This window comes from Archocentrus centrarchus, chromosome 3 (assembly GCF_007364275.1).
Source record: "Archocentrus centrarchus isolate MPI-CPG fArcCen1 chromosome 3, fArcCen1, whole genome shotgun sequence".
Lineage (NCBI taxonomy): Eukaryota > Metazoa > Chordata > Actinopteri > Cichliformes > Cichlidae > Archocentrus > Archocentrus centrarchus.
Window position 1 is genome coordinate 4908925 of NC_044348.1, and position 22042 is coordinate 4930966.

General features: G+C 38.5%; 1 long non-coding RNA gene across 1 annotated transcript; it reads right to left on the minus strand.

Annotated features, from left to right (window-relative positions):
- Positions 1–3955: 3955 nt before the first annotated feature.
- LOC115778310 (uncharacterized) lies at positions 3956–20102 on the minus strand. Its single transcript, XR_004019768.1, has 6 exons — positions 19946–20102; positions 19170–19331; positions 7740–7802; positions 7221–7355; positions 4140–4349; positions 3956–4021 (listed from the first exon to the last, which is right to left on the minus strand). It is a non-coding gene; the product is annotated as an uncharacterized LOC115778310 (long non-coding RNA).
- Positions 20103–22042: the final 1940 nt, after the last annotated feature.

The window sequence follows — 22042 nt, forward strand, 5'->3', positions numbered from 1 at the left end:
ATAGATGACAACACGCCAGGAACATATAGAATTAATGTACATACCTTCTGAATAAAATCCATCATGGTTTTCTGCGTTTTACTGCGTACGGCTTACATTTTTGATTCAGCTTTTTGGAACAATATTTCCACTTCCTTGTTGAATTTATCTTCGGCGGTTTTGGCCTCTTTCCACACCTGCTGCGCCGCACTCACAGCTTATTCCTGTCTAATATCGTTATTGAGTCTTTCTGTGAATCGATGATGGCCTATTTTAGAAAATTCAATGAAGCCTTTGAATTGATCCGCCAGATCGGAGGCCATATCGCTGCAGACCACAGAACGGCGCAGTGGTGTACAAGTGAACGAGAGCGCCTCCGTGGATGCGCTGAGTTCTACGCTGTTGAATTTACTCGCGAGGAATGACATTATTTGCGGGGATTATGTTTGTAACTTTTGACTTAAAAGTATTCAATATTCGTCTGATCCATAATTGGAGTTTGCAGTTTTCCAGTGAACACTCATTAAAACGGCCACTCTCTGTCTTCGGGGGAGGGGCGTGGTCACAAACAGACTGACAGATCACATGCAGACGGGCAGGCCAGACCCACGCGGAGAAATTTTCATTTTAGACTTTATGACTCATTTTATTTCTCCGTTTCATAAGCGAACTGTTCAACCAGATAGTTATATTTTTATTTACAAAAAAAAGCGGTTACAATTTCAAGCACTTTCAAGCACTATATCCAAAATTCAAGCACTTTTCAAACCTTGAAAGGACAATATTAAAATTCAAGCATTTTCAAGGATTTCCAGCACCCGTACGAACCCTGTTTAAAATAAATGCTGGAAAGTACAAAGTATAAGATTTGTTTATTGGCCCAGAGGGGACACGCCCCTATACTGAACAGAAAGGCACACCTTCACTGCACCTGCATGCTAACGAGCTAACACAGAATGGTGGTATCAAGTGCTGCGGCTGGCAGATAATTTTCACAGGAAGTGGAAATGAGCATTTAGTGAGTGTAAAAAGAGCCTCTGCATAGCTTATTTGTAAAAGCGGAATAAAAGTCCAGCTCAACAGTTACTTTGGGTTAGAACTGAGAAAAAAGCCTCTGAGACACTCGTTGGTTCAAAGGTTTTTGTGTGAAACCACTTTCACACCAGAAGGCTTGTAAATGATGTCACCAAAGACCTTTTACATTTATTTATTTTTATTTTTTAATGACTGCAGCCATTGAGCTGTCACATTTGGGCTGTGAGAGAACAAATTTAAAGATTTGTTACTTTGCTTTTGCTGTTTTATTAAATGCTCCATACTGCCTGTAGCTGTCACAATCAGACCTTTGAAAGAGGGTGGTATGAGTTGGCTGTATTACTGAGGTTTATACTATCCTAAAGCTTCTGCTACTGTAAAATCCCTGGAGATTCAGTAGACTCAGAAGACTAAAGGAGCCCAAAAGATTCAGCAGATTCAGAAGACCAAGGTTATTCCTTCCCCCATCATTCCCCATTTCCCATCATTTTGGGTCCCAACCGTGGCCGTCTCACCCACTCATTCCAACCTGCACAAACAATTTTTATTTATTTTTTCATTAAACCCACAAATAAACAAACTAAGTACCAGAACTGCCTAAAAAAGGAAAGGTGATGCTAATAGCAGACAATTCTCACAGGAGGGGGAAGTGCACATTTATGGAGTGTAGAAAGAGCCATTTACTAAGTTTGTTTACAACTTTTAGGTTTGTGGGTAAAGCCAGCTCCATAGCAGAAGGTCAGACTGTAGCATGTAGATAACACGATTTAAGACTGCGGACGTCTTTTTGCTTTTGTTTGTTTGTTATTTTACATGAATGAGACCGTTAGGTTGTTATGTGTAGGCCTGTGACACATGCTGTTGAACATCACGTTATATATTTGTTATTTTAATATTTTGTTTGATTAAATGTTCCATACTGCAAGTAGCTCTCGCATTCAGGCCTTTGAAAGAGGGTTTTGTGAGTTTGCAGTGTGGACACAGGAAGGTTGTGTAGGGACATTTGTGACAACATTAAAACTTATGAAGAAACTAGGCCCTTGATGGGATTCTCATTTTCCTTTGTGGGCATTAATGAAACTACTGATTTTCTCACATTTGTTTCTCTTGATGCCAAAGAGAACAAAACACAATTTTAAACAAATATTTTTTTTTAATACAGCATGTCTGCAACTTTCTTCCCACATTTGGGATTTTTCTTGTATGTAGAGATAATAACATAATCAAATGTAACGTTTTTCCTGTTTTTCTGCCTTTAAAGATCATGAAAAATTTAAGGCAAACTGAAGCATGATTTTATAATCATTGTTTATCTTCAGCAACAAATGCCAAAACAAAATAAAAGCCTACCATATTGTATTGTGTTCTTGTTTACTTTGTATGGTTTGCGGTTATTTGGACTATTTCTTAAATGTAATCAGTTTGATAAACAGTTTGAAAACATTTGCTGTTGTAAGCATTTATTGTTTTAATGGTAAAACTTTTTGATCTATGTGGGTCTTCTGGTTGTCATTAGCTTTACTTTGTATCTTGCTGAAATATGCGAGACCTCCCTGAAAATGACATCATCAGGATGGGAGCATATGTTGCTCTAACAGCCATTGAGCTCCATAAAGAATTTCAAACTTAAATTCCTGTGACCACAGAGCAGTTTTCCAATTTGCTTCGGGCCATTTTAAATGAGCTTTGGCCGAGAGAAGACGATGCTCTCATATGGCTTCTTCTTTGCCTGACAGAGCTTAAACCTGCATCTGCACATTTTTAAATCTGACCAAAGTGACAGAATTAGCCCGTGAAACTTAATAAATGCTCTTAAAGACAGAAAACACAAGTAGTTAATTTAAAAAAAAAAAAGTTTTTTGAATAAATTGAAAATTAAGCCTGTTGCTACAGATGCTTCAGCTTTGTTCGACAGTGTAGAACAAACCTGATTACACTGGCTCCCAGAAAGCTTAGAATTGCCTGAGAGAGTTTACTCATCAGCTGAAGTAAAAAGGAAATTTCTTTCATCAAAGATAAAGCAGACAAAAAAAATCCTGTATTACTTACAGTTTACACATGCCCAATTCCGCTGCTCGAAACCAGCGTGTGATCACTAATTTAATACAAACATCAGTCATGCATATTTTGACATCTATAGTTTAAAAATATAAGTTTGTGTTGATGAACATATGAAACACTCTTCAGTGTAGTGTGGTGGCCTAATAAAGGAGAACAGTCTGACAGAACAGCAGAGGAACATTTGGAGTCAGTTTGTCATGGTCCTGGGCCAGTGAACATAAGCATAGTTAGGATTTTTGGTTACTATGATTTTCACTTATAGTGTATCTGCTTTGTTCTCATGTCTTAGTCCTTTGTATCTTGTTGTGTGTAGTTTTGTTTTGTTATATTCTTCAGGTTGTGTTTCTTATAGTTCAGTTTCTCAGTTTGTTGTTGGGTGATCTATTTAGTTATTTATGTATTCAGGGTTCTCCATTTATCTTGTCTGTTTTGTTCCTGTATCTTGGCCTTTCCATTGTTTCCTTGTGTAATGTTTGATTCCCTCTGTCAGGTTTTCTGTGTTAGGTTTGCGTGTGTTAGGTTGGGTCACTTCCTGTTTTATTTTGGCAATTTTGAGTTCCTTGTGTTTTGTATCTAGGTTTGCTTCCCCTTGAGTTGTCAGTGTATTGTGTTCAGCTGTGCTCTCACCTGTTGCCCATTCCCTAGTTATCCCTTTGTTTATATATTGTCTGCGTTTTCACTCGTTCCTTGTGTCCTTGTCTCTGCATGGTCAGTGTTGTTATCATTGCCCTGCTGTGTGCTTCATGTCTTATGCCTCGTTCTTGTTACGTCCATAGTTATGCTTATGTTCAAGTTTAGTAACGCATACTGCTGGCACCTGACCAGTCTCACTTTTTGTTTGACCTTGTTAAATAAAGTCTAAGCTTAATTATAGCTCTTGCCTCTGAGTCCTGCTTTGGGGTCCTCTGCTTTGCATGCGCCAGCAGAACATGACACAGCTCAGCCCCTACAGAGGAAAACATGAGTTCAACACAAAAAGTAAGCATACATTTCACACTTTCATAGCATATTAAACTCTCCGTTCATTAGATATCATTATCTTGCAGTTTGATTCCAGTTCTTACTGGTTTATAAATGCTGCACCAGTAGCGGTGCCAAGTTGGACTTGTGGTGATCCCCAGAGCCTCTCATCCCGTCGTTCAACAGACTCCAACTCCTCTGTTCCAGACTGCAGCTGGTGGCAGCAGTCCTTGTGCGGTACGTCCATGGATTGCTAAGCAATCCATTAATATTTGCCTGACGTCCACCGAGGTCTTCAAGGTCAACTTCATGATCTATTCATCACAAATGACAAAAAGCCTTATAAAAAAATATGGTTCTTACAAGTGTGGTGTGCATTCTCAACATGTAGAAAGTAAAGTAAAAGTAAAGTATTTTAAAGATTTAAAATATCACGTGACCTCTGACTTCTCCTTCAAGACAAGATAATAAAAAAAAAAAATCATAAAAAAAAATTATACTGAAATCTATTTCAAGTGTACTGCTCAAAAAAAAAATTAAATGAACACTTTTTAATCAGAGTTAAGTAACAAGTTAGTTAAACATCTTGGATTTTGTAAGTTACATTTTAGGGGTCTCCATATTCCTTTTTGGCTGCAAATTAAACCCCAATGAAAACCATAGTTGCCAACAAATCACTAGGTTGAGCAGGTTCCGATGCAGGCTGTTTATTAGACATCTTAGTTGCACACAAATAGTTAAAAAGACACAGACAGTAGCATAGTAAAGACTGATATACACACAGAGTGACAGAAAAGAAGAAAGAACCTGCTGATCATGCCCCGACTTCCTCGTCACTCCCTCCGACCGAGGAAAGCCCTGCTGAGATTAAGTATGAGTCCGAATAAAATCAAACTTTCCAAATGATCCATGGCAATGAGCAAGCTCTGTTGCAAAAAGTTATTAGCACTCAGAAATATACAAACACAAAAGTAAAAACAAAAAGCAAAAATCCCTCATGGGAGGTTGTGCCTTAGTAGTTGCTGGAAAAACAGACAACACGGACAAAGACTATCGCTGCATTTTCTCTTCTCTTCTCAGCGTGGTATTTATACTCTTTCCCTTTCTTTGTCTATTATTTTTATTTACTTTTATTTTTTTATGTATTTTTTAATTTTTACTTTTATTTTCTTTAATTTTTTTTATTTTAGTTTTATTTGCTTTAAATTTTTTAGTTTTCATTTGCTTTAATTTATTTATTTTACTTTTCATTTTTTTAATTTTTAATTTATTTTTTCAGAGGAATTAAACAAAAACCCTGAGGCTAATCTGATGCTGGAGGGGGAGGAGTGGGGGCGGTAGCTCCAGGCTCACTGACCTGTCTGATCTAGTTTGGTCACTGAGGGCTCAGATGCCTGAGTTGGATGCCTGATGCTGCTGTCGTGCCTTAACCTTTGTGAAAATCAGGTAAAACAAATCTTGATTTCATTTATTTTTTTTTAGACAAACTTAAACATATACAAATAAAATTAAATAAAGATTTCCAGTGCGGTCTGCAGCAAAACGTTTCGGACATATTCGAATGCAAAGAAAAAAAAAAAAAAAACTATACACGCTGTAACGTCTGCCAAAATGAAATGAGTCCTCTTTTTTTTTATTTATTTATATTCAATTTAAAAAAAAAGAATAATTAAAATTATAAAATTAAAATTATACTTTAACCTCTCTAGTGACACATAAGCACCCCCTGACATACATTTCCATATACTCCTTTATGCATTATTATAAATTTATATTTAATTTATATTTAATAAAAAAATATGACATCATCTATATGAAAGTTACTTATCTATGTTATAGATCTTTATCTATTACTGATAAGATCTTGACATGCATTTGACAGAAGGTGGTACCATATCCCTCCTAATGAACCACCAATTTCAGGTCCAAAACAGTGATCGCAACTACCTCCGCTTTTTGTGGTGGAAAAATGGAGACCTAAGTGCACAGCCACAAGAATACAGAATGACAGTACACCTCTTTGGTGCTGTATCCTCCCCAGGATGTGCAAACTATGGGCTAAAACACCTGGCCAAAGAGAACAGCCTTGTGTATCCACTAGGTTCTCAGTTCATAGCCACAGACTTTCATGTAGATGACGGAGTCACGAGTGTACAGACAGTGGAAGAGGGCATACAGCTGGCACAGGATAGGATGACCCACTACCTGAACATTTGAAACCACAGTGGGAGCAATGCAGAATGGGCCCAGTGTTGCCAGATCTCGCGACAGAAACAAGCAACCAGCTCTATGAAAACAAGCCCAACTGGCAACCCGCAACACTGTGTAAATCTGAGGCCGCTTTTAAACAGTATAGCTTTATAGCGGTATAGCTCACTTCTTTGTTTTGTCTCATTGTGTTTTGGAGCAGTAAAACCCATGGTTCTTAGCCTCATAGAAGAGAAGGGTGCATAGTTTTTTTTTTGTGTGTGTGTGCTTCTCTGTATTAGCATGTTGAACTAAATAAGCATGGTGAGCACATATTTCACAATTGCAAAATCTGGGGAATGCCTTTGGTACGTCTCCCATTAGGACCGCAGCTACTTTCAGAGGTGTATGCGGACACAATATTTTTTTATTTTTTGGGGGGGGGGGGGGGGCAACAGGAGGAGGGGAGGTGAAGGAGCACAGGGGTGCCTAATCAGCGCCGTTCCTCTGTTATTGATCATTTAATATGCACAGCTGTTAAATACAGAAAATGCCGACTAGAGAAATAATTTCGTCGCATCGTTTTGGCGCAGCCCTCTTGTATGGCGCCCCTATGCACTGCGTATAGTGAATACACACTTTTAGCGCCACTGTCTCCCATCTGAGCTCGGATCCATTCTTTAAGTGCGCTCTCGTTCTCCCACTCTATTATATTTTTTTCTATATTTTCTCCACTTACTGGAGCTCATTCTTGCGCTGCCTCCTCACTCTGGGCTGTTATGAGTGTTTGTTTGGGTGTGCGCCCAGTCAACTTGGGCAGGAGCGATAAACAAAGTCACTTATAATAAGCGGACTTGGCAACACTGAATGGGCCTTGTCAATCTGGAGAAAGTAAGGGTAGCCAGATGTTACATGCCTAAAACTTTGGACAGGTGGTGAAAAGGGAACTGCATCATTTTTCAGACGCAAGCACCACAGGGTATGCGCAGTGTTCTTACCTGAGGTTTTTGAATGAGAAGGGAGATGCTCATTGTGCCTTCATCATGGGAAAATCTCATCTGTCTCCTTCAAAGATCACCATCATCCCAAGGTTAGAATTGACAGCAGCAGCTGTCTCAGTCACAGTGAGTAACCTGCTCAGAGAAGAGCTGGATTATAGCAATGTGGAAGAATTCTACTGGACAGACTCTAAAGTTGTTTTAGGATATATTAACAATGAAGCATGGCGTTTTCACACCTTTGTTGCAAACAGGGTGCAAAAGATATGCAATAGTACAAGTCTGCAGCAGTGGTTTTATGTCCCCACCAGTGAAAACCCTGCAGACAATGAATCCAGGGGAACAACAGTAAAGGAACTGCTATCATCCAGATGGCTTATGGGTCCCAAGTTCCTCTGGGAGAGGCTAATTCACCCTCCAGCAAAGGAGAGCATGGAACTCCCAATCGGAGACCCAAAAGTTAAGAAAGCTCAAACACTGCAAACAAAGGGTATAGAGTGCTGGAGTCTTGCTAATCACCTGGTAAGGTTTTCATCCTGGTCTCAAGCTGTTAGTGCGGTAGCACGTCTCAGACGACGACTCCTAAAAGACAAATCAAACGCACACTCTACTGTAAGTAAACAAGATGCAAAACTTGTGATCATTAGAGACTTACAAAGACAAGCATATCAGGAAGAAATAATGACACTAAGCAAAGGAAATCCATTACCAAGAAACAATAAGCTATATCATCTCAATGTCTGTTTGGACAGAGATAACATGCTGAAGGTGGGAGGAAGACTACGGTGGTCAGCCCTTCCTAGCTCATTTAAGCATCCAACAATCATCCCCAGAGACCATCACGTCACAAAGCTGATAACTGCTCACTATCATGAAAGGATCAAACACCAGAGCAGAGGCTTTACTATCAATGAAATTTGGGCCAATGGCTATTGGATCCCAAGTATGAGTCAAGCTGTTTCACTCTACATCCACCAGTGTGTGATCTGTCGGAAACTGAGGAGACCTGTGGAAGGACAGAGAATGAGTGATCTTCCTAGAGTACGGGTAGAGCCCTCACCACCGTTCAGCTACTGTGGCATGGATTGTTTTTGGCCCACTCATGACCAAACAGAGCGTAAGGAACAAAAAAGATACGGAGTGCTCTTTACATGCTTCAGCTCTCGTGCCATTCACATTGAGATGTTAGACAATATGTCAACTGATGCTCTCAGTGGTCTGTGTTGCTTTATTGCATTGTGGGGCTCAGTCAGATAAATTAAGTGTGACCAGGGAACCAATTTTGTAGGTGCCAAAAATGAACTGACTGCAGCTCTACAGGAAGTCGACACTGAGAGAGTGGTAACCTTCCTTGCAGAAAACCAATGTGATTTTGCCTTTAATGCACCTCATGCTAGTCATGCTGGTGGAGTGTGGCAGCAACAGATAAGGACTGTAAAAAATGTCCTCAACTCCACACTCTCACTCACTCCTGGTAGGCTCAATGGTGCTTCTATTGACTCTATTGTATGAAGCTATGACAATCGTAAACAGTTTTCCTCTGACAACAGACAATCTGAATGACCCAAATAGCTTAGAATCACTCACCCCTAATCATCTCATCACTATGAAAGCGAATGTTGCATTACATCCTCCTGGAGGATTTGTATGGAAGAAAATGATGGCACCAAGTGCAGTACTTGGCAGAACAGTTTTGGAGCTGCTGGAGAAGATTATCTCCACAACATTATGGTCAGACAGCGACCCAAGAGAAACCTTCAAGTGGGTGAGATAGTGATGGACACTGAGGAAATGCAGTCAAGATCAGAGACTATATTAGATAGGGATGGACTTGTAAGGAAAGTCAAAATGGTAGTAGGTGATAGATATCTGAACAAAAGAGGTAAGCGCATAAACAACATATCTGTTGTGGAATGTCCTGTTCATAAGCTGGTTCTCATACTGGAAAGCTCCTAAATCAAAGAATGTCTACAGTGTATGTAGAGTTATGGAAATGGTTGTTCTCATGAAGAAATCATTTGTGTTTGAGTAAGTTGTGTACAAACACTAAAAAAATTTGGTGGGAGTGTAAATGACCCCAGTGCATAATGTCATAAAGGTTATAAGGTTTGCAATATGCATTTGTTGTTCTAGCTGTTCAGTCGTTTCCTGTAAAGACGGATGTTTTATTTTGAAAAAAAAAAAAGAAACAACTCCTCACATGTGATGGTGAAAGGTAACCAAAGGCGTAGCAAACCAGCAGTGTAAGCTAAAAGATTGCCGGGAGAGGTAAACAAAGTAAGGAGAAATCGGGAGCGTAAACGAAGAGTTTAGCTTCAGCTGAGAGATGGCAACAAGGTAAAATATATGCAACAGTGGCGATCGTTTTAGTTTGTCATACGGTATTTGCTAAATTTTGTTGCTAATAGTTTAATGTAGTGTGCTTTTGTTGTTTGTCATTCATTCAGCTCTTACGTTGGTCTGTGTATAATCTGACGAATAAAGAACAGAGACCATCATTTCAGGTTTCTGTTTTCTTGAGCTAGAACAGGGGTCGGCAACCCGCGGCTCTTTCATCCTTATGCTGCGGCTCTGTGTGACTTGTTCCAAGTCATGATGCCATGATCATGGTGGCATCATGGCAAGTAAAATACCAACAATGATAAGAGAAAATACATTTGACCACTTGAGTGTTCTACAAAACTGTTTTATAAAATTGTTTTATGAATTATTTCAACACTTTAATGGTCAAAATCGGAATTTACGCATCGCCTGTTTATACGCATGTGAGAAATGCGGGGCGAGCCAGTGCACTATTGTGGCTCACCTCTGGTGGCGCTGTGTCACATGCAATAAATGGAGCAGGCGGCTGGAGCACGCTCATTGCTGTCTCTCTTTATATTGCCAATATACATGTTTGATTACACCTGTGCTGCACATGCTGATGTCCCACAGTTTGTCTAATATACTGAATAAATGTGTGTGACATGTTTATTCTTTATAATAGGTCAGAAATGCACGGTCAAAATACACAGGGGGAGGAAGGAAGTACCACACCGCACCGCACCGATAGGGGGCATTGCTGGAGCAGTGCTGCCCCATAGGGAGAAGGATAGGCGCATCTTCCGATAAAGATAGGATAATACATGTTTTTTAAATTAAATACACATTAAATACACATTAAATGTGCCTCCCTCAGTCACAAAAGCGAAGGTCCGTATTCCTTTCACTACAGATGTTTATTCAGCACACAAGGTACCGACTTACAACACCGTAGAACTAGACAGAACATATTCAAAGGAAACAAATCAATATAAATTGTCTACAAAATACAACTCAAATGATTCAAAATAAACTATTACAATCATACCACTTTTGCCTGCTTGTGAGCTAAGAGAGGGGTTTTTTTCTTCAATATTCTTGTCCTTTAACTCAGAAAGTCTGTTTGAGCGATTCGTCTTCTTAGCGCTGCTCCTTCCATTTACACCAGCCGTTTACACCAGCTGTTGCGTAGCAACTCCAACGGGAAGAGACATACAGATCGTGCACACTTAAGAGCAAATAATTAAAATTATAAACTTATATATCCATAAGACTTGGTTACTTGTGATAGAACTGTAACACAATCAAACACAAACGTTTTAAAAGAAATTAAACTTAACAGTAGTAAATTAAATACACGACACTAAGACTCTTTGGTGCCACACAGTGGTCACTGACAAACACTGCACAATTCAAACAGGATGCCTATAGCAGCAGATACATTAAATACTTTGTTTTGTTATGCGAAATTCTGTTCCCCCATGAAAATCTGTTCCCCCTGTGTCAGGAGAGCGCAGCCAGAGAGGCATATCTGACAGTCTTCACGGCGCTTCTGATCAATTTCTCGGTAAAAGTCTTTTTACAGTGTTTATTCCTCTCATGAAGAACATCAACTCCTGTGAATATGAAAACATTTGGTCTTTATTTGCCAAAGTTACACGTGGGGAACCAAATATTTCAGCCATCCAAAATATTGTGTTCCTCCTGCATGACATGGGAACAATTTAATTTACCAGCAAGTCTTTTACAGTGTAATTTTACAGAAAAATCGATCAGAAGCGCCATGAAGACAGTCGGATCTGCCTCTCTGGCTGCAGTTTGCGCTCCTGACACGGGGAACAGATTTTCATGGGGGAACAGAATTTCGCACAGCACCGGGGAAACAGCTGGAGGTCCTTCATCAACCACCTGATTAGCAACATGAAGAAAGAGAACTTTGTAGCTTCTCCATCTACCTTGTTTCACACAGAGAAATCTGCTGTACAGAAGTTAAAATATGCAGATGAATTGTCAATACGAAAAATTTTTCATCTGATTAAATAATAGAATAATTGGTAGAATACTTGATTGCTAAAATAATCGATAGTTGCAGCCCTATTTGTATTCAGAAAGCCATAGTCAAACATTAGTTTCCATCACCAGTGGAGCTATGAAAGGCCTTCAAGAAAAAAAACTGCAGGTAGCTGATATTTGAATGCAGTAAATGCTTTCAGCAGCTGATCGATAAAACATCCGAATTATGTTTTTTTGTGTGTGTGTGTGTATGCTTTTTACGTGATTTCTGCAAACCCATTAGTGGAAGGAAACCAGACTCTGGGACACATTAAATGCATGATATAAGTGTAACCTTTCTGGATTATATGCAAAAATTAGCACTCTATCAATCTAATAAGGCCTGATTTAGAGTTCTGCAGCGGTCCTACGTACATAACTGAATGCACCTCGAGAAATGTAACTACACATCCACAAAGACTGTGATTACTGCCTAGGCTTCAGAGGTGCTTTCTGGTTACATAAGTAGGCCCTGTTACTCAATTAACAAGCAGGAGCAGCATTTAGTGGTTTGGGGGGGTTCCTGGCTAGAACCCTGTATAATTATCCAATTGAAGTGCATTTTATTTTTGTTAGTTCGGTTTTTGTTGTAGTTCTAAATTGAAACTGCTTGCTTCCGGTAGTATTTGCGGCTCTCAGTGTTTTCTTTTCCGTGGAAACCGGGTTGAAATGGCTCTTTGAGTATTAAAGGTTGCTGACCCCTGAGCTAGAAGCTACACCCGGGTTATCTTGTCAAGTCTTTTTTCCTGTTTCACTTTGTTGGTCTCTTGTCTCTCATGCTTTGTATTTAGTTTTACTTCCCTTGCCTTGTTTCCATGTGATTTGCTCAGCCGTGTTCTTCGGTGTTTCCCATGTCCTTAATGACCTGGTGTGTATTGATTTTCTGCATCGCTCCATGCACTTTTTCATGTCATCTTTCCCTCATGGTTCCCTGTATCTTAGTTTCATGTATTAGCACTCTGGATAACTTCCCTGGAAAACCTGGTCTTGTTTTTGATGTTTAATGTGTGAGCTTTGCTATTAATGCAGCCAATCCTGAGTTTATCCTGCTGCCCTGCCGAACTGTGACATTTATGTGATATCCTGCTTTCAGTTCCAGAAGATATGTTATTATATCCATGGGTAATAGTAATAAACTTTAATGAAGTTTGCCAAGGAGGAATGCATTAGATTTATAGTCAAGCACTCACTCAGCCATAAGTGTAGAATTTGTACACTAATTATGACTACTGACAGGTAAACAGGTTGTTTATGAAGGAAGACACCTGAAATATTTTAATTAAAAAAGTAAGACATTTAATATGTTAAAGAATCAGAAAAATACACACATGGCCATGTGGGGACTCAGTAAGAGTGTGCACTCACTCTCTCTCCGAGCCCATGTTCCTGTCTAACCATAACGTTCTTATAGTGACAGCCTCTTATCTAAACATAAACAATCTCTGGGCGCAATGAGTTGACCTTCGTCATTCAGTCTTGTCCAAGCTGGTTTTTCATGACCCAGATTCTTCTCAGTCATGAGCACATCTTCTTCCTGATGTTCTAATTTAATCAATACAGAGAAATCTTGTCCAGATTAATGACAGAACATGGTGACGTTGGTGATGTTTTAATTGTATGTTTTGTGGCCAGTCCTCAAGATAAGATGCACTGAAACAGAGAAGTTAGTGTAGTACTTTCTGAGCTGTTGATCCCTGTCTAATGTATTATTTAATTGTTTATTATTTGGTTGATCCACTGTTTAGTAATTAATTTGCTGGAGTTTACCTTTAAACATTTGTCCTTTATTCATTGAGTACAAAATAATCCCTAACAACTCCCTCCTTTTTTCACACCATTTATGGTGTGGAAATTTAATACCCCTATGGTTAATAACCTATTGATTAAAACTAAAAACAACATAAATCCAACAACATGACATAATATATTTTAAAGCACAATAAGTCATTACAAGCCAGAGTTGCTCTCAAATGATTTTCTGTGAGCCACTGAGTTCTGTAATCTGTTTATACAGACAGACAGTAGCTCTCTTTTTCAGTGACGAATGGAAAAGCATATGAAAAGCATTCTAAAACATTATTATTAGCACTCTTATTTCCCCAGATCACCCTCCTTTTCTATAAATTAAGACCAAACAAAAAAATGCCAAGTGGACTAAAGCACGAGACACAAGATCACGATTATTCTGCAAACTTCAGAATATATCTGTTTAAAGCACATCCCATTAAGCAAATATTTATTTTCACACTTTCATCAATTAGTATTTATTTGCTGAAAAACTGATCCTGTTGTTACAGGTTCAGACCCCTTTTTCTTTGTCTTTTCCCAGGCGACTAATTCCTAGGAAAAGAGGAAAAATTAGAATTTGTCCATCTGATTTCCCAAAATATTTTCCCATCATTAAAGATACAGGATTTATTTATTTGAGTTCTCTACTTTCTAAAATTCTTTAGACAATGCTCTAAAGAATTGAATTGCTATTGTTAAAGATTATTTAGACTGAGTAAACCACACAAGTAACATCTGTCACTTTATTCTGCTGTTAATGATGTTCAGTTCTATCGCTAAGTTTTCCAAGCCTCTGTAAAGTTAATCAACATTCCTGATTTAATATTATAATTAACCCAATCTAAGTTTTGTTTAATTTTGGCCCAAAAGGCATACAGTGACAAACTCTGCTGCTGTACCTTAAATTTGTTAAGAACCCAACCAGGAACTCTTAGGCATAAAGAAGCCTTTCAGGCTGATCGTTTAATTACAACCTGGACTAATTCAGACACCATCACATTTTCCCAAGACTCCCATCCTCCACGTGTCAGTCCTCTGTTTGGCAAACCAGGGATTTTTAATACCATTTATACTCCGATAACAGGCCATCACACTGAGATGCTCCCATCCACAGTGTGACGGACAGGTGTTCTAGTCTGAGGCAAAATATTCCCTGTAAAAGGCACATTTCCTTATCAGGACATAGCGGGGAGCAGTTACTGGTATCTATGAAAAACTAGTCCAGTTGTATTGTACTGATTTTTCCCTACTGTCTTTAGTTTGAAAAATTGAGTCTCGAACTGCAGGCCTTTGGGGTCAAAATATAAATTTAAAAAGAACCTGTGGTTTGATTAGGTCGAACTATTCAACTTGATTTTATTTATTAATTTTACCCACTAAATATTACACCCTGACTCAAAGACTATCAACTTAAAATCTACACACTACAATTTGCCAAGAGACATATTTAACAGCAGAAGTGTATGTTTGAAAGACCTATTATTCAGTGTCTTCATATTAAAGATCTCTTGATTAGTTTAGCCCAGCCTAAATTTTTCTATTCTAGAAATGATTCAATTTATTCAGATAAAAAATAAAAAGCAATTTTAATGCTCTGAAATCAACTTAACACATATTTAGGTCAGAAACCAGAAAAAATAAAAATATATGCTAAAGCTCACACAGTCTATGATTAGTCATCCTAGAATCCTACAGTTTAAATCTGCACATGGGTACATGTGTTATACCTATGGAATAAAATGAAAACAAAAACACTAAAGACTAAAGGTAGAAGCAAACATAAAGAAAAACAAACATAAAATTGTGATACCAAGATCCAACAATACATTGCCTATGGCAGTTCAACAGGGAGTTTTTGGAAAGGAGCCAATTTTGGATCTGTTCTTTACTTTTCACTTAATTGATAAAATTATAAAGTTTTAGAGTAGCGCCCTCCTTTGGCCCCCAGAAACACCCAGTCAGCCAGGTTTAAGACTTTACTGGCCAATTCCGTCCCCCCAAACCTTATATTTGACATTTCTGAATTTAGCCATTTATTTTCTCTCTTTTTGTTAAATTGATTAAAAAATACTGACAGCATTAGTATTTGAGTTTTCATTAAGCATGTTATTAAATGTTATCTAATGGAAAATTTGCCCAAATTACAGATATTATTCTTGTCCTAATTGTTAAAAAGAAAAGGAAAACTAATTGGACTTAATTCTGTCTTACAACATACACAGTCTGCTTTCTATTTAAGACTGACACAGTTTTAGTGTTAGTGAGAGAAACCTTGATTATTTTACTTTCATGACTTAATTTATTTTGTATTTTGTGTACTTTGTTGGTCTTGCTCTGAATATAACACCATGTAGTGCAAGTCAGTCAAAATCAAAGTCTAGTGGGTCTGAAATTTTGTGGTAATTCTCGAGTCATAGGTCAAACTTACACTTCCCTCCTTTGTTGGTCTTTTACACAGAGCTCACAGAAAAATTGTTTTCTGTGATCATCTAACTGAAATCAGGACGTGTCCCTCCTTAGACCTCATGTCAAGAAAAAACAATTAGTGTTACAAGAAACAAAGCGGATTATATTCCTGTGGCCTTCCAATGATAAATTATCAAAACAAATTATGAGTCAGACTACTGAGAATGTTCAGACTGGAATTGAAACATTGCATATTGATTTTGATGTTGATCATTTGATCTTTGCAATTAGGAAGTATTTCAAGTCAAATATGTCCTCAGATTGTTGTTACTCTGTCCATCTCTGTTTTCTTTTTCACCAAAACTGCAACATCACAGACAGGTGTCCAAATGAGGGTGGGGTCGATTGCACTTCAGGACAGCTGGATCAGCCCAGGAAAGCTGAAGATAAGGTCTACCTCTGTGATCTGATGCTCCGCCCCCCCACGCCAAAACAGGGCCAAAAGTTTGAATTCGAAAAAAAAAATCTGAAAGTGCAAAAAAAAAAAAAAAAAAAAACCTTGAATGTGAAATGTAGTTTTGGGAAAAAAAAATTGTTTCACATCTTTTTTTTTTTTTTTTTTTTTCAGTTGCAAAACTTTTTTTCCTGTTTACATTTTTTTTTTGACGGGTTCAAAATAATTTTTCGTTGTTAATGCAGATGTCCGTGACTTACACCTTCATTGTGCAGTCAAATTATATTAACAAGGTCCTTTTTAGGAACAATTTATTTAATTCTTATTTTTTTTTAGACACATGGGTGGAGTTGATTTATCTGATCAGCTGATTGGATACTATGATGTCCTCCACAAAACAAAAAAGTGGTACAAGACATTCTTCTTTCATTTTGTGGACATCGCCATTGTGAATGCCTTCATCCTGTACCAAGCCCAATGCAAAGTCAAAGGACAGGTGCCAATGCATCAAAAAGGATTCAGGGAGACACTGGCTGTGGAGCTTTCAAGGGTGGGCACTCAGCAAAGCACCCCGCAGCAAGAGGACCCAGAACTGCACCATTGCCTTGTACATATTTCTGATTCTGGGGACAAAACCTCTGGAAGGCTAAAGTGCAGGAAGCGCCATGCAAAAACTCCAGTGAAGTGTGCAACATGCAACATCCCCCTGTGTTTTGTTCCAAACCGTGACTGCTACAATAACTGGCACAGAGAAAACTACACGTAAAATAATGTGCCCATAAATATGTAAATTTTTGTGTTTATTAAAATGTTTGTTGACTAGAGCACTGGTTTGAACTACTTTTTATAATGCACACGTTTAGTTTGTGTAAGAAAATACACTCTTTATTGCTTTTTTATGATAAAATATGAATTTCTAAAACAGGGAGAGTGGCTTTGGCTCTATATTCTAATTCCTTTAAGTGTAAGATTTCATTAGAGCCCTCATTGATGTCTGTAGGATGAAGCATACAAAAGTTACTGCATTTTTTCCAGACGTTGTACAGGGTTATCCAAATTCATCCGGAGTGTCCACTTGGAGTCTCCAAAAATGTCCTAAAAAACGCACAACCTATACCATATGAAATATGCTATAAAATGCTCATTTTTACAGCTATTGTTTTCAAATTTGAAATGGGGATTGCCAAGACCCTATTCTTTGTAATCATGGTGTGTTTTAGTCCATAAGTACCAAATTCAGCTGTCTGCACTCTTGTTTTTTGAAGATTTTTTTCTTTCTCGCCTAGATAAAACTAGGCGAGAAAAAAAAAATCTTCAAATCTCTCTGTTCCAAAGAGTATTACTTTCTGATAGGTACACTTGGAGTAAATCTTACTTTTGTGTTAAAAACTACAGAATGTTACCTTTACAAAATGCCCAAGCTTTTTCACACAGTCCTAAGGGTTTAGGAACAGCATTAACTTAAACATTTTATTGTCTTTTTAGGCGTTTTTGCCAAAATAATCCTGGATTGTTAAAGGGTTAAATTTCTTGGCTTTGTCTCACTCACAAATAATCAGATAATACATTTTAGCCTTTGACTTTCACTGAAAGTGTAGCACATACAGGAAAATATAGGCTATGGACACTCAACCCATTTGTTGGACCAGTTTCTAGGTTCCTAGGAGGGTTAGGGTAATGAGTGACACGCAAAGAATAAATGGAGCCACAGATAGTAAACACATCGAATGTATTGAACATAAAATACACAATAGAGAAATATACCGTATTTTTCGGACCATAAGGCGCACCGCATTATAAGGTGCACTATCAATGAACGGGTCTATTTTCACACATAATGCGCACCGGGTTATAAGGCGCATGATAAAAACACATGTAGAGTGAAGCAAAAGCGTCAGGTAAGTCGAAGTTTATTCAACTCATTCACAATAACTCAGAATATTTTTCAGTTGTAAGAAATACAGAAAAATACCCTCACATTTTAAATTCCTCATCTTCAGTGTCTGAGTTGAACAGTTGGGCGATTTCGGCATCAAGCATGCCGGGTTCCCTCTCGTCATTATCCGAGTCAGTCTCGTTGTTACTGTTTTGTTTTGGTTGCGGCACACAGCAACCATTTAATTGTTAATAAAAGGGCAACTTTTGAGAGAGCCAACAGTGAGTTTTGTTGCACAAAAGTTGGCAACAGCACCAGCCGCTGATCGCTAGATTACGCACAAATATCCAGGGCAGCATAGATGAAAATAGGCCAGGAACATGTAGAATAAAATCCATCATCGTTTTCTGCGGTTTACTGCGTACGGTTTCTATTTTTGGAACAATGCTTCAACTTCTTGTTGAATTTATCTCCGGCGGCTTTGGCAGCTTTCCACACCTGCTGCGCCGCACTCACAGCTTGTTCCTGTCTAATATCGTCAGTAGAGTCATTTTGTGAATCGACGATGGACTATTTTAGGGAATTTAATGAGGCCTTTGAACTGATCTGCCAGACCGGAGGAAATATTGCTGCAGACCATGCAATGGTGCAGTGGTGTGGATGCCTCGGCCATCGGCGGTCAGACGGCAGCGCTCAACTATTTGAAAAGCGTACCCCCCCCCGTTGTACGCTCTGCAATATTTCGATATTTATTAAACGTCCCTTAACCAAAGTCGCACCGAAACATTTCGACATATTTTTGAGCGCAGTGTACCACATAAAATTGGTTCAAGGTCAGTAAGCACAAGAAGAACTCACACATAAGGCGCACCGCCGATTTTTGAGGAAATTTAAGGATTTTAATTGCGCCTTATAGCCCGAAAAATACAGTATACAAAACAATAACCCAATAATAAAGTGTCCTTAAACTCTTTGAGGCAATAATTAGTTAAGTCAGTCAGTTACGTCAGTCAAGTCACTTTCCCCGTTCCAGGAGACAATGTTCTATGCAGTAGCATGGCAATTGTCCTACCGCCAGTTGAGAGCTGATGTTGTGAAAGAACCTGTTCCTTGTAGGCCAAAAGGATTGGTCCTGCTCAGTTCCAGAACCTCAATGGGTGGCTTGCCATCCTCCTCGTCAGGGGGAAATCCAACAGATCCAATTCAAGTTGCAAGTGTATCTAAAAAACCTAGCCTGTATAAATAAAGGACCAACACAATAATAATTTACTTTAGCTCAATATAGCTCAAGTGTTTCTTAACTCAAATTCTCTTAATATCCTAACTGTACAGTTTCAATCATGGAATGTATTTCAAATCCCATTTCACTTATTCTGTTCAGACATAATACTTGACATTTAGATATTTATCAAATAGTATAATGAACCATATAATTTGATGATAAAATTCAAACTTTTAACTTAAAAGGAATAATCACAAATTAAACAGAAATGCATTAAAGTACATTTCCCCGGTGCAGCGTTAGTTTATTTACTCAATAAGACTTGACTGCAACACACGTGTTTCGTATCACAGCTTACCAATAAATAAAACAAATGCTCAGCTTTAGTTATGCTTGAGACACAACTTCAATAAAATAAGACATTACATAATATTCAATTCAACACACGAGCATGACAGTACAAACATAAAATTAACCTGGGTTATAATATGTAGCACCAGTTCCCGGTAGCTATCAGGTTTGCCGCCACTAGTCGCCAATTAAGCTTTGCGCTAGGTTAGCCTCCGCCGTACTTTAGCCTTTTAGCTTCTTTTAGCTTTCGAGCTAGCCCAGCCCAATTCACTCACCAAGACGCTCGCACTGCCCGAAACCACCAAGAGGTCGGTTCCGTTTCTCCCGCTCGCTTAAGGGTGAACCAGGTTATTGTCTCGTTCACTTTCTTAAGCTTATTTCGAAGTTTGCTCAATTTAGCTCAGCACACACTGTATCATCTTCGCTCCCGCTTTCTGCTTCTGCAGCACGAACGTGCCTCCTCTGCGGAAGTGGGCGGGCTTAGCTGATTTAGCCAATGAGGCTCAGATTATTACAGATCAGTCCACTGAAGGCCTGAACAGAGTGAGTATCTGTGATGACAAACAACACATGACATACATGAAGGTTGGGAGAAAAGTGATTATGAACCCACTGGGTTACGAAAGGTAATAACCAAGATGGCGTTTCAAAGACAACATTGGAGGCTCCACTTTTCTTGTTAAAAAAAAAAAAGAGAGTCCTTATTTAGAAAGCAACTGCCTTTGTCTTTTTTAATTTTACAGTCTGGTAAAGTGATGCCACATTTCCATTTTGAAGAGAAGTGGGTTCCAATCATCTTTGATAATGATAAACAACTTGACAAAATCATGAAATACCTATCAGACCTGCTTGACAGCTACAAAAACATGTCAGCTGAAGTCATGGACATGGTCTCTTTAGACAGGATCAAGTACATGCTGAATGTGATGCTGTCTGAGGTAAGTTACTGGAATAGGTTTGTACATAATTTAAACATTTTTCAAAAGAAATCTGTTGTTTGAAAATCCACTGGTCACAACAAAGATAGGTAGAAATAGGTGAGGTGAAGCAGGGTCTGAAATCATGAAACATGTTAGCATAAACCCTTTGTAACCTTTATTAGAATGTAAAGTAAAGTAAATATTTGTATTTTTAGAAAACAGTTTTTAACATTACGTTTTTGGATCCATAAATGCACTGGAAAACACAAGCGCACTAACCAGGGCTGAGGCAGTGGAACAAATTGAACATGGCCAAATGGAGGAGAGGTAAGAGAATTAAAGTGACTGAAGCAATATGAGCATCCAAAAATAATCATGTATAAAAAACAGAAAAGGAATTAAAGTGATTGATAACTTAATGCCTTTTTTGCAGAGAGAGAGGAGCTTCTCATGCAGCTATGAGCAGAAATAGAGAGACGTTCAAATCTCTAAAAGCAAAGGAAAGTTGTGAAATAAAAGTGTTTACAAGTTTGAAGTTTGGCATTTTTATGCTTTTTAACTATCACTTGTCATATTAACACACACTTGCCTATTTTGACTTTTCTTTTCATTATGCTCTAATTATTTAGCCAGTACGATAGAATAATCTGGTCCAGGTTTGAAGTGTGCAGGTGTTGTAGTTTTGGAGCTGGATCAGTTCTAGTGTGATCCAGATGCAAAAAAAAAAAACTGCTGAAATGGCCCTTTATTGAAGTTTCACAAATCAGATAAAGGTTTCACAAATCACAAACTTGGTTTTAATTATTTTGCTATCAGTTTAGAATAATCTAGTCCAGGTTTGAAGTGTCTAGGTGTTGTAGTTTTTTAACTAGAGTTGATTAAAGATGCTGAAGGTAGCGAAAAATTTAGTGGAATGGCCCTTTAGCCATTTCCTGAATCGAAAGCTGCAATCGGAAACCAACTTCAGCTTTGTAAATAGTAACGCGTTACATTACTCGTGAGAAAAAGTAGGCAGATTAGAGTAACAACACTTGCCTGCTGATGGGATAAGGACCTTCTACGGCCCTGTCCAGCTCTCTTAAAGTAAATGCCTCTCTCCTGGAGTCTCCTGAATGCTCTTGAGACTGTGCTGGGAGACAAAGCAAACCTTCTGCCATCCTGGAGGTGTTGGACTGTCTGTGCAACTTCTGTAGGGTCCAAGTACTGGCTCATGCTACCAGTAGTGACTCTGACCCAAGCCACATGCAAAACTAGTGAAAAACAGTCAGAAAAGAAGAGGTGGGAAAAAAATGTCAGTGGCCTCCACCTGTAAAACCTTTCCTGTTTTGGGGGTTGTCTCTTAATTGCACCTGTTGTTAATTTCATTAAAACTGATTAACAACCCCCTCTGCTTTTTAACTGACCAGATCAATATCCCATAAGGTGATGCCATACTCTGATTAAAAAGTGTTC